Source organism: Rhipicephalus sanguineus, chromosome 2 (assembly GCF_013339695.2).
Source record: "Rhipicephalus sanguineus isolate Rsan-2018 chromosome 2, BIME_Rsan_1.4, whole genome shotgun sequence".
In the NCBI taxonomy this organism is placed as follows: domain Eukaryota; kingdom Metazoa; phylum Arthropoda; class Arachnida; order Ixodida; family Ixodidae; genus Rhipicephalus; species Rhipicephalus sanguineus.
Window position 1 is genome coordinate 204563982 of NC_051177.1, and position 13988 is coordinate 204577969.

At 48.3% G+C, this 13988-nt stretch overlaps 1 protein-coding gene across 3 annotated transcripts in view; it reads right to left on the reverse strand.

Moving 5' to 3' along the window:
• LOC119384011 (heat shock protein beta-6) overlaps positions 1–13988 on the reverse strand; it is a 91729-nt gene that overhangs the window by 52932 nt on the left and 24809 nt on the right. Inside the window, exon 1 of one of the 3 annotated variants that reach the window (XM_037652294.2) lies at positions 12524–12547. The exons of the other annotated variants lie outside the window; for them this stretch is intronic. The gene's annotated coding sequence lies outside the window, so the exon portion shown is untranslated. Of the gene's footprint in view, positions 1–12523; positions 12548–13988 lie in introns of those variants that run through there. 3 annotated transcript variants of the gene reach the window in all.

Below are 13988 nucleotides of genomic sequence, written 5' to 3' on the forward strand. Positions count from 1 at the left end.
CTTTCTGCCGCCTAGGTAAATCTCCTTGCTCTCATCTTTTTTTGTTCAGAATTAGCATCCACTTTACTACTTCTGTTTACCTAACTTTTCTAAAACGGAGCAACGAGGAACAGCACCGGTCACAAGACGCAGTCCAACCTTTCGGAGATTACAAATTCTCTCGTTCGATAACACTCACGTCGAATAGCAAATGGCGAGCGCGTGCGCTTTAGCGCGATCGTGTACCGATTAAGAAGCCGTCGACAAATACAAGCCGCGAATGGCGCCGTCACCGCTGCATATAGCGCGAAGGAAAGCAGCGCACGCATTCCAGCTGCTTCGCGCTCCGCAAACGTCGCGTGTTCGAAGGTGTGCATACTTCTGCGGCCGGGAGAGACCGTAGCGATGGAGTCCAAGACAAACACTCGCGACGAAGACACGGTGCAAGCAGCGTCCTCCGCACATGCGCTGTTTACTTTTGGACGAGGAATTGCGAGGAAACACTGCACTCCTGGGATATGCGCGACGTTCCCTAAACACACCGAGTTTTCGCATTCAAGCGTTGGCAGAGCGCTTTGAAGAACAACAGCACGGGGCCGGCACCAAGTAAAACATATTACACGTCAGCGCCGTGCCCCGCGAAGCTTTGCAAGGAGAGTGCGTACGGCCGGTGTTTGATCAACGCGAAAAAGCGCGCACGGCCGCGACGAATATATGCAGTCAGAGATGACAAGAAGGCGCGCGGAGTTGGCTCTGCGCCAGGGTGCCTCAGAATATTGAGAACCGAAAGTCGTACCGCAGCTCGCCACATGCGACTGCTGCCACATCCGACACTACTGAGAAAAATGACTTGAGCTACACTGATTCACAGCAGTTCACCACATCCGACACGACAAAAATGATTTGGAGCGTCTTGAGCTACACTGAACGAAAGAGGGGCACGCTTTCGTTAGATGTAATCATGTGCAGCCAACGGTAATGAGGCCAAATAAACTATAGTTATCTGTTGACTTTATTTGAAGTGTACGTAATTATAGAAAAAGGGAAACGAAAATTGAATGAAATATACCATCGCCGCCGATGGTATACGATCTCGCAACCTCCGCATGCTACTCTATTAGTATAATCGACAGCCTTCTACAATACGAGAAACGGGACACCATACCATGCTTAAAAGCCACAAGAGACGTGACGTCCAAATTTTTCGCGCCCTCTGCACGAGCCTATTTAATTTCATTTTTCCTTTGCAGTAAAGATGGCAGAACCAGAGGCTGAATTCTTTTTTTGTTTATGACTTAACGCAGCGCCAACGAGCTTGTACAGAAGGCACAAAAAGCCGAATTTCTTCTATAACATAACGTACAGGAAAGAGAGAGATGGCATACTTAAATGGTGCAGCGAAACTAAAAACTATCCAGATTGGTGAGAGCAATTTGCAATCACTCGCTACAACAAACCGTAGTTTGTGAACATGTATAGCAGTTCAGTCTGCAAAACAAAGTGGCAGTTCGCTCGGTCCTGCTTGAGGCATGGAGGCCAGCGACCTTTACAAACGCATCCTACAGCGCACGTGAACGCAGGCGGGCACGCGCACATCCGGCCGGCCCTTGACGAGGAGGAGACAGGTAAGCAAATAAACAAGCGGCACCCGAAACCCGCCGCGGCTCTTGGAACTCGATGACGGACGGGCCCCCGTGCGCCCATATGCTGATGCGCGCCGCCAACCGACCAAGTTATGCACGCGAGGAATGCGCCGCCCTTCTGTCTGAAGACCATGCGCTTCCAAGCGTGTTTTGTTTTTGTAATTTTATCTCGCCACAGAGTCCAGGGTCACCGAGGGTCGAACGCGATATCGACGGTTCGAGTGTCGAAGCGAGGACACGAGGGCGCCCTACTGAGACAATGCAGAGGTATTTAGAGATATGTTAGACGCAATCGGTTATATTGTGTGCCCTGCTGGTTTCCTATTTCTAAAGCTCACAATAGCAGGCACGAACAAGCTGTAGGGGAAAGGATGTGTCCAAAGGAAGGAACGTGAAGGGGCCCGCAGAAGGACATGTTGGCCGAGCTGGTGCCTACTTAAATGTAGCGCAAGAAAGGGATCGCCACACAAGCGCCTGTGACGACGCCTCCTTGTCTTCTTCCGATATTTTTTTTTTTCCTTTTCTTTGCGCTACAGTTATAACTTTATGTTACTTTAGGTTGCTGCGTACTCCAAATAGCCTTGCGTCCGCGTATTTCTAAACCTGCCTGCGCACAAAGAAGATCGTGTTTTTACTTATACCGCAGTGTTGTAGGCGTTACTGAAAAAAAGTAACTAAATACGTTACTCGTTACACTATAAAAAAAGGAACGCGTTACCGCCCTACGTTACCTACAAAGAAATGTAACGCGTTACCGTTACCGTTACCGAAAAAAAGTAACGGACGTTACCTCCGCCGTTACTCCGCAATCATAAATTTTATTCGATGTGTCTTTGCTGCAGGAACCCACAATAACAATAACTTAAATCTGAAATTTATGTTTCACATAAAACTTCTAACCCAAACAACGAATATACCCAAAATACTGATTTAACAAGTATTACTTGCCCAAATGTACCGGGCGTTAGCAATGGTACAGTGGCTTAAAGTTGCCTTTAGAGTTACGTGTGATGGCTTCTGACTCTGACAGATGGTGAAGCCGTTTTTCTTAATGTCACATTATGCAGAATATGAGATTCAATCATCAACGCTATTCGCAAAGAAAGCATCAATGAAATCTCAAGAAATTTAAAATAATTCTGATGGTGTGCTTCTGCTAGCAAAATGGATGCGCGAATTTTGTAGTAGTAAAGAAATGCTTAAATGGGCTAGTCACGTAAAAAATATCTGTGCATAAATACTTTTTGTTTACTTTAATCTGTATAATTACCGCAAAAATTGCGAGCGTTTATGTGAGGGTGTTCAAGATCAGCCTGACTCGCTCAGGAGTTCAATAACCAGAAACTTCGCTGCAGTTGCAGATAGAAAAAGCAAAATTTATTTTTAAAACAATGTTGATAAGCCTTATCAACTTTGTAGCTACTATGAAATGTCGCATATTTAGACATTTTTCAAAAACAGTTTCCTTAGCTCTACAAGTTTCAAGTAATGTTACTTTACTCTTTGTTGCGCATACATTTCATACACAATATATCTTCTTTGTAAAGATAACATTTCTGTTTTACAACGTCGTCAACTTTCGAGAACGACATGTAATGAATTTGGTCCCTCCGGATTGAATATGTTTGATATTTTTTTCCCTCGTAAATTATGCAGTTAATAAGGAAATTAAGTTCCTTTTCAGGCTACTGGCATGGGACATGCATAAAATATAGAATACTCAATAAAATCTAAAATATCTATTTTCGGATCCGTGTAGATCTCTCGTGGAATCACCCGTTTGCAATAGCCACGATTAGTAGACTAAAGGGCGAGACAGACGGTATGATTTTTCATGCGATTCGACGTCCGACACGGCGGAGGGGAAACCGGAATGGTGACCTTTCATAGCATCGTACAGCCACCATTCCCTCTCCCCCACCGCCGCGTCGGCCGTCGGATCGCATGGAAAATCGGACCGTCTGTCCCCCGCTTAAACCCTGGTTAGCCGTAACCGTACTTAGCTTAACCGCGGTTAAGGCTGTTCGTGTGACAGCGGTATTAAGGTAGAGTAAAAAAAAGATTTTTTTTTTTTGCTTTACAAGAAAAAATTCTACGTTTCGCGTCCCGCTCGCATTCTTTTTCAGGGTTTTCTTCCAGCCGGGGGTCACGCCTATCCTCCACAATAAGGCAGACTCTCGATTGGAAGCGCACCTGTAGACCGGTTGACGTTACCGGCTGTCGCTTGGATGGGCCAGAATTCCACACAAAGCCGCTTAAGTCGACGACGTGGGAGTTGTCGAATACGATGCGGTGGTCGTTTACCATGCTATGCTCAGCGAGTGTACTCCTTTGTCACGCGAACTTGCGGACATGGTTTTTATGTTGTCGCAGCCTCTCGGGGGAGTTCTTTGTTTCCCCCACGTAAAAAATTTCCCGATCAGCACGTGGTATGAAGTAAACCAGGCCTCGCGCTCTCTCTTCGGACTGCCTGTCTTGTGGGCACGAAAAGGCGCAGGTGCCAGCAATTCATCTGCTACATCCACTTCCACGAGAAGCATATCCGTACAGTTTCTCATGGCGAATTCTGCGGCTTTCATCAAGCTTTTTGTGGCGATGGCCAAAACCTACACACAAGGAGTCGGCGCGTCTTAAGAAATTGGTCCCCACAATTTCCACAAAAAAAGCGATTCCTCCCGCGCTTTCTTGGTGAATGCCTGGCAGGCCGACAGCAGTCCGACGCTGCGACAAAAGAATTTGTCGGGGCGAGCTCTGAAAAAACAGCACCCACAGGAAAAAAAAGTAACGAGTAACGTGACACCACACGTTACCTAAAAATGTTAACGTAAGTACGTTACCCGTTACAGTTTCTAAATTGTAACGAGTACGTTACTAAGTTACCGAAAAAAGTAACGCGTTACCGGTAACGCCGTTACTTGTAACGCGTTACCGCCAGCACTGCTCATACGTAAAGCGCCCTGGTGACGCTATTCCTACTATTCCTCATACCTTGAACGTTATTACGTCGTTCCGGATTCGAGAGTCTGCGCTCAACCAACACGTCGAAAGTGAATGGTTCAAGAAACAATTTACAATTTCAAAGCGATAGCGTTAAAGAGCTCGTTCTGCTGAAATTCCGGTGTCGGTGTCGTTAGTTTTAAACGAAAATTCGAGATAGATGCAAATAAATAAATAATATGAAATCTTCAGCCTGAGTCAGAAACGAGCCCAGGTCTTCTGCGTGACATCTGCGTGACACCTGCTTGCGTACCCCGGAGCCACGACAGTGCTTGAAACTGTTTCTTAAAAAGAAAAACAAGAACTCCATAAGAATGTCATGTAGTGGCTGGAGTCTCCTTAGCGAATGTAATGTTGCGTGGCAAAATCGTAGAATCGCACAAAACGTCAAAAGAAGGCGCAACAAGTGGTGCCGACCCATTGCAGAGTGTGCAGCTGTGCAGGTGCGCCTGACACCTTACGGACGCGTAGTGGGCACTTCGCCAATTCGTAAAAGGAGGAATTATGGCACAGTGGGTATACTTAGCAACGGTACATCCAGTAGTAGACATTGCAGGATAGCTTGAAACGGCCACTGTTACGCGCACAAACGTTCCTTTCTGTGCGGCACGGTTGCAGGCGATGCGCACGAGGCCCGATGACCCGTTCTACTCTTGAAGGCGAAGCTCAAGCGTCCTCTCCACGTTCTTCTATGGTCTCGTGTGCTTGAAACTACGATACGATTACGAGGCGAATCGCGGTGGGGGAATGTGGATTAATTCTCACCACCTGAGGCTTTTTAAAGTGCACCTAAACTTAAGTTTAAACACGGGTGTTCTTGCAATTCGCGCCCATCGAAGTGCGGCCACCAAGTGGAAGACGAAGAGTGCTGCGTCCTGTGATATCACCGACGATAATAATGATGATTCTGATGATGAACTATGTACGCGTTTATAGACAATTCTGAGGGTGCGCTTAAGTGCCACCATCTAGGGCCTTTTAGAGCTTTTGTATTTGCACCAGCTAAATAAACTAGTACGCATTACAACAGCTGTATACCGATGCATTCGACATTTTTGCGGCTTTGTTAATTTTAGACAACGTCGCACAAAACTGAGAAATCAATCGTATAGCATCCCAAGATGGCGCCAGCCATGAATGTAAAATAAAGTCGCCTAGAGCACAAAGATTTCAAAACCAGATTCTCGTCTAGTTCTCCCACGGTGAGAGCGACGTACTCCCGAGGTCAGCGCCGGTGTTTGCTTTCGTGCCTGCGTATATGTGTGGCACAAGAACACACGGCCACGTGATGCGCATTTTCCGTACGTCATGACGTGCACGAAGGAAGACAACGGTACGCGAATCCAAAGCAGTTCGTCTATATTCCATGCAGGGGCGAGCTTTTAGCATTAAAAATTTCGACAGCGTAGCGTGGCCTTCGACAGTAGTCGCGGTTAAAGTTGGCACAAGGGGCCACCCTATGCGAAGAGACGCTGCTCCGCGCGATTCGACGATGCGGGCTTGTTTGCTACAACATTTCGGTCACGTGCGCCACGTGGCTTGGCTTACCTCCTCACCTATAAGTGTGTCACTTGAAGTGCTCAATGCAAAGTTTTGTGGCCTGCCATTTGCGAAACATCTGACGAGGCTTTGCGAACCATGCATAAGTAGCCTTGCAGCGAATCAATAAGGCAGCCACCACTGAAGTGCTGCAGGGTACATTTGACCCCTGGTTTCATTACCGCTTTCCAGATGTTCAAGCACGCGAGTGTACTCCCGCGCCCAGCAGCCTCGCGAGAAAGCACGGAATATATCTAACCCACTGCGTTCTTACATTTTTGATCTATACCTGCTGGGCGTACGGAGCGGGACATTTTCCGACTGCAGTGCAGAATGCTACAGAGCAGCAGATGTCCAGAAGGGCGGATGTGTCGCAAGGGGAATGACACGTTCCCGAGCAACGCTCAATGCGAAGGTCAGAGGCACGCGCGCGTTGTCGGCACAGCTTCTCTCGCTTTCATTCGCAGAGCAAGCAACGTGAGAGACCAGAGCTGTCCGTGACACTACAGTGCCGTCTTTCGTCCTCGCCATCAACGGCTACACCAAGCTTCATGGCACGCTAAGCGTCTTGAGCTGCGCACGAAACCGATGCGACTTGGTCGCTTTTATTATCGTGGTATGAAGTTATAGAAAATTCGGACACCTTTACTGACACCACAGCAACTCTTCGTTGAGGGCCAATCAAGCATGAAGAGCTAGCTTCCTGGGTAGTGGATAACAGAATTGCAGTCCTAAGAAGCACGAAATTTTTCGAAATTTCGCGTAATCTCAAAGGAAACAGGGGTGCAGGAGATCAAAAGGCCTTGGAACTCGGAGTGTCGCTGGAGCCGACCTTTCGGCAAGCGGACTTTTCTTCAAGGCTGCTGGAAGGTTGGCGTGCACACTTGCGGTTCCGCAAATTTATAGTGTAATGAAGAGTATAATCCTCAAGCTGCCACTTCTGCGGATGTGCAATTCTAACGCAAATATTTTGGCCCTTTTTTTGTTTTTGTTATTTCAGGGAAAAATGGAACCTTGAAGCGATGAACTCTTGCAGCCTTGAAGAAGACAAGAGCGCTTGTCGAAACATTGTAAACGTCGGCTCCAGCGACACTTTTCATCACAGCCTGTTTTTTCGTTATCAGTACTGTAGCGCGCACCCAACAGCTCGGTTCTCCGCATTCCTGCGAGAATCCTGCAAGATTCTCTGCGACAACCGAACCTGCGGCGGCCACCATCAGGACGGCATACACACAATCTGAGGCTGCAGATCCGCCAGAGGCGCGTTTTAAACGGAGCAGGGCGTTATAGCTACGCCGACCTTCACGTGACCTTCGAAAACAGAAAAAATGGAGGCGTTCGATAAACGTACAAAATTCAGAGAACAAGAACGAAAACTTGTACTAAGAAAACTGCGATATAATGGGGTGCGAAAATCCCGAGGGGAATGAAAGGTCTTCGGGCCGCCACACGCCGACCCAAAGCGATCTCACGTGCCGCAAATATCGACGCGTCCTCTCCCACCTGGCCTATATTTGGCCTCAATCTCCCTAATCGGTTCGCGCCGTTCGACACGTTCTAAAACTTTCAGAAAGCGGCCCCGCTCTCTCTTTTTAGAGACTTCTCTGGGGGGCCTACACAAAAAAGCGCCAACGCCTTCACGTGACCCAATCGCTTGCCCCATCGCGCAAGAGAGCTGTAAAAGACGGGGGCCAAAATGCACGAGTGAATACGAGAAGACCGCCGTGGCAGTTAAACATGCCGACACGAGGACGACACAGTGCGAGGAGAGAGGCGCAAGGGAAGAGCTGTCAGTCAAACTCGGCCCGCAGCTGAACAGCGTCACACGTCAGCGAATTAGGGAGACGTGGTGCAAAGCGCAAGAAGAAAGGAAGGAAGTTGGCACTCTGAGCGATACGACCGCTGAAAAAAAAGAGCTGCGCAATTCCTTGAAGGTCAGCGAAAGTCCCTCAACGATACACATGCATGCTGTCTACGAGACGGCACGCGAGCAGCAGAACTCGGGTTTCCTCCGTTGAGGCCGTTCAAGGAGCTACACCCAACGTCGAGCAGCAAAAGACACTCGAGCCCCGAATCGAGGATCAGCGGAGTCTGCGAACCGCGGCCGTGGATCCAAAATAAAACTGCTCGCTCCAACGCCGTCAGGGATGCCCGGGGAGAACGAGCAACCAAAATTAAAGGAAACGATTCGGTAGTCACCGCGTGCGCATCTAACGCGTCGGTGCCACAGGCGCTGGTTTAAGCATCGCGCCTCGAGCCAAAACACGGCCGAGTCAACGCGGACGCCTCGAAGGCTGAGAACCTCGGATTGAGAACAGTGCCGGCTTACACCTGCAGCGCTTCTGCATGCCACCTCCGTGCTACTCGCTGTACCTCGGCATTCTTAATAACAATTATAATATCTGTGGTTTAACGTCCCAAAACCAAGATATGATTATGAGAGACGCCACCTCGGCATTCTTGACAATGCCATGTTGCTGTCCAGATGCGTTCACCTCGTGCCGCACGCCGAGCATACCACACCGCGGTCCGGTGCTAAAGCGGTCTTCACCCTAACACCCAGCTCTATACAAAGCAAAACTCTGGATAACGATAGCTTCGAGGACACGCGGCGTCCGAGGATAGCCGGCACATCCGACTCGTCGACAAGCGCATTTGCTTCTCTCGCACGATCATACTTCCAGCGTTGTGCGTCACGGTAGCGCGCTCATTTCGCGCACCATCAATTAAGGCCAAACCCAATATGCGCGAAAATGCACGCGACAGCGACGAGCGACGCGACGTAGATCACCTTCGCGCAAGCGCTCGCGTGCATGGGCAAACCCCACTCCAAGGAGGTTTGAAAAAAAATCTGGAGTGGAAGCTCTCGCAACGCCTTGCCAGAACAAGTGAAGCCAGCTTTTGCCCACCAAAGAGCTCGGAAATATGCTCTTTTCTGGTGGTGCCTACTAAGAGATCAAATGGCTTTCAACTGCTAGTATAAATACTACGTTAATTATAAAATAAAAGATAGTTGTTGCCGACAAAAGTAACTCGTCGAGTGGAGTATTGGCGATTGATCTCCAATAAAATTTGCCATGACTTTGAGGCTTACTGATGAAAACTAGTAACACAAAGACGCGCTTGGAGCAGTATCTGATCCGTAAAATTTGCTATAAGAAACTCGTCTGGCGTGCGTGGAAAACGCTCGCTTTCCTTCGCCAAACGCCGATGATTTATCGTGCCCCTACTAAGATGGCGGCCGCAGCCGCCATCTTTTGGTGGGCACGGCTTCACTCTTGCGCAATAATCGCCGCTCCAGCAATTTTTTTTAACCTCCTTGCCCCACTCACGCGACGGATTCGGCGGGCGATCTCCACTGTGCTGGCATGAGGGCGTTTACTCGTACCGAAAATTGCGCGTTGTCAACGGTATGCAATGCAAAATAAGATGTTTTGTTGCATAATGATACACGAAATGTTTATCATTGTTTTGCAGCATCTTTTCGTTCCCGTCGCTGCTGCTATGTGCCGCCAAGCCGCATCACTAACTTGCAGTTTCCGTCCCTGAGGTCCCATAAAACGCACGTTCGCGTTCAACGACGTCAACGTTCCGCTCGTCGCCGTTGGCCATGTTGATGAACGTTGTTGTTGGTGCGCGTCGATAAGCAAGTGGCGACAATCAGCAGTACGTCACTGATGCACATCCTCTTCCGGTGTTGCTATTGGCTGCTTGAGCACAGCACCTCCGGGCGACGAGAGACGCATTCCAAATCTGAAAAACCGAGCGATCGCGCGATACCGACCACGCAACACGTCGCGCGAACGGCCCGTTTCGTCGCTCATTGCGTCGCTCGTCGTTGTCGCGTGGATATTCGCGCATATGGGGTTTCTTCCTTTACACACTAATTGTCGGAAAAAGGACGAGGCATCCGTTTGTGAGAGAATGAAAGAGGAAAGTAAAATTAAGCTGGCAGCGCAGAATACAGCAACAGACCGGACTGCTGTCGGCGAGAACGCAGGAAACACACGTATTGAAAGTATGCGTCTCAAGCGCAACCTTGAAAAAAAAAAGTCACTTTTTTTTTTCTTTGCAATTTGGGAAGTGTGTCCCTTTGTGCATATTTTCCACATTCGTGCTTTTCTTAAAAAGTTTTTTTGTGTGTGTGTGTGAGTGTGTGTGACTTAAAGGGACACTAAAGAGCAAAACGATTTTTCTCGCATTAGTAAAGTAGTCTTCCACGATACCAAAAACACCACGCATTCTGCGAGAAGACGCTTAATAAGCGAGAAAACGCGCAAAAATAAAATACAGGTGGCAACGCCACCTCGGAATTCCCGCACCATTTGCCGTGACGTCACATATTTTTGACGTCGCCTGCTTGGGCCTACGTAGTTCCTAATCGGTTAAATCTAAGTACATTGTCCTCTGAGGGGGCCAGAGACTTGACATAACGAGTTTGTGGAAATTTCGTCGAGCCAGTGGCGTCAAAATACGTTAAATGCTCTTTAAAACCTTTTATGTCACGAATTACAAAGTTCGGCGCGAAATTTAAAAATGAAACTTTGAACTTTGTTTTCTCCTCTAATAATAGACCTATGGTGGTGAAATACACTACACAAGAGTTCTCCGAGCACACTTTATCAATCTAAATCAATTCATTGTTTCTCTTTAGTGTCCCTTTAAAAGCAGTTTTTCGCAAAGCAAGTGGTGAGTGAACACACATCCCATGACAAGTCCCTCGTACGCGCTCCGTGCTTACGGTACATTTTTCAAAAACTTCGTGTACGAAAGCCAAAATGCTTGTCTGGAGTCAGCTTTGCATAAGAAATTGACGGGTAACTTCTAAGGCAGTCCGAAGACGCTGTGCGAACAGCGTCTTCGCACAGACGTTCGACAGTGTTCGGACAGTGTTCGGACAGACGCTGAGCGCGTCTGTTCGAACACTTTTCAGCTCCTAGCTTCATTACACCTTGTGCCTGTCGTGCCTGTCGATAAGTTGAGACGCTGAGGGTAAATAAGGTCTTCAGCAAGTGTAGATTTCGTGCCAACCAATACGGTTCTCTTGTAAATGCGAATAAATACCGGCGACGTACTGACGTGCTGAACGCTGAACCAGCAAGCTCTCCATCGTTGAACTTAGCCCTTTCAGAGTCCTTCGAGGCGAATCGCCTTCAAGGTGACAACGGTTATTCTCTAATGGGCATTAATATTATTTGTGATGCAATTACACCGAATTGCGCCTGCAATCTGTGCGGTGCAAGTGTTCAGCTGATGGGAATTGCGTCGGAGAGTCCTTGCTGTCTTTGTTTAGGCTTCAGAGTCTTAAGGATTGCGATATTGGATGTTATTTTGTGTAATGATGACAGTATCGCACAAGCCAAAATCCTGAATTAATTAGGATTGAAGCTTGGCCAAAATACAGTCAGTTTGCTGGAAAAGGTTGACAACAATCGACGACGCATTGCTTATAGAGCTGCATGACAGCTCACAAAAGAAGCAAGGCAAGCAAAATGACAGGCTCAAGAGTGAAAAATTGACTTTGGAAATTATTACCAAGCTCGTAGCTACTAAATAAAATAGTTGAACTGTGTTTGTGGCAAACTATGCTCGCTTTTCAGCTGTTTTCTAACTTTTGACTCGATTATCTCAAAACCATGTTTTTTTTATTACTTAGGTACCATTATTTCCTATGTATGCCAAGATAACCAGTTGATTATTTTTTTCTTGTATGCTGCATAAATGCATACAACTACTGAAGCAGAAGTGAAATTATGGACTTTACAGTTCTTGTGTTACAAGTTTTCAAAGATGAAAATTACCTCAGAATTTAAATCCTAGTGGTAAAAAATTCACCGAAATTCAAATATTAGTCAGATTAAAATAAATCTAATTCGGTCAAAAGAGTGGAAAATTTGAAAGAAAAATGAAATATGCATTATGTGGATACTTCTTTCAGTCACTGAGAAAACGGTACGTCAAATTGGTCAAAAATGCATGGGGAGTTTAGGGCTTACCTTGCGCCCTTAAGCTCACATAAAAAAAGAAGAAAAAAAGAACGAACACGGTGACATCAGACACCGCCCATTCTTAAAGAGCACACGATGCCGACAGGCATATGCCCATTCAACAGCTAGCGATCATATTAAAATCAAAGCACGAATGAAAACAGACAAGTGGTTGACGAGCGATTTGGGCACTATACGTAGACATACGCCTCACGGAGACGTAAGTTCTTGCCGTGACGCCGTATCACCCGTCCGCCAAAACCACACCGACAAAACATTAACGCGTACGCGGCCAATAAAAGATCGTGACATGGCTAAAACTTGTGCATTAGTTGTACAGCTCAAACGGACAACGGAAGACAGACAACTGAGGAATACCTTTAGCAAAGACGTGACGACCAAGTAGTGAGATGCGTCTCCGAGGCACCCGCTTACACTCCGAACACTCCGCTCTACACGACCACCGCGGCAGAACTCACCGGTGTCGGCTGCTTCGCTCAATGAGCCAGGACCAAAAATGCGCTTCTCCACGGTACACACACGGCAAGTCGGTCAGGAGCGCCACTCATTCAAACACCCACTCGCACGTACTACGTCAAGGACGACCGAGGCAGACTCAGACGCGTACACGATGCCGACGTCGACCCACGCGAAACACCACGGAATAAAGGCCACGCTTTGGTTGCATGGGCGGTGGTTGTGTCACGTGGCTTCCGAGGTGAACAAATTTAACAGAACCAAAGAAAACTCGCGCGAGAGGACAAGTGATACGTGAGCAGCGACCTTCTCCGCTTTCTCTCTCGCCGCCGCAGAGGGACAACAGAGAACGGGAGTGAACGAGGGAGAAAATTTCCGCCCCGACTTCTTTTGAATCGGGAATATACACTCGCCAACGCGTCGCGCGCGCCGCCGCGCTTGTCCAAATATGGCGCGCGACCTGAGCACGGTGCGCCCACACCGTGGAGATCGACGTCCAGACTGTGCGGGGTAGGCTGAAATGCGCCGGCGCGGCACGCCAATCACAGGCCCAAGAGGCGTATATAAAAGCGGGGCCCGCTCTGTGCCGCGGCTCTATAAAAAGTTTTCGCCAGACAAAATGGTCCCGATCTTTGAACGGCCGACAGAGAGACAAACCCATTCTGGTGGAGGCTGCGACAACCCGGAGACGGAAATACCGCGCGCCGACTACAACGGGCCCGGTGCCGCCGACCTTCGCAAACGAGGCATGCACTCGCGACGGTGCGAACCTCCCCCAGCGGTGTGCCCGAACACACAGCGCCTGCAGACAGCGCTGCGCAGGTGCTCGGCACCAGTGCGGAGGTGTCGACGAACTGCACTGAATGCGCTGGCCCTATTCATATTGGCGTTTTTACGTGTATTAACGCAAGGCCACAAGAAATGGCGGAAGTAAGGGCGACAGTGCTCGTCCTTGTGTCTAATGTTCCTGCCTGCGAGGTAGGAAAACTATATGGCTTCCACTCGGCTGGAGAAATGTCCTCCCAAGCTTGTGTTGCCGCTCTACAGACATGCGCATGATGACGGCGCAGTGGTTCCCGCCAAATTGGAAGGCGAATTTTCCGGCTTCTTCACGACCGCGAGTTCAGGCATACGGTCTATATGCCACAATTTCTCTTTCTTTGTTTCTTTCTTTCTTTCTTTCTTCTCTCTCTCTCTCTCTTTCTGTTTGCGATTACAACCTTCGTCAACCATTCCGGATCAGTCTCGATCAGCTCGTGGCCGCACCTATCGGGTATAGAAACCCACGCGAAACCTTTTCTCGGTCTTCCAAACAAGGCCAGAAAACAACGAAGGACAGCGCCTCGTGCACACGCTGTCTGGCGCG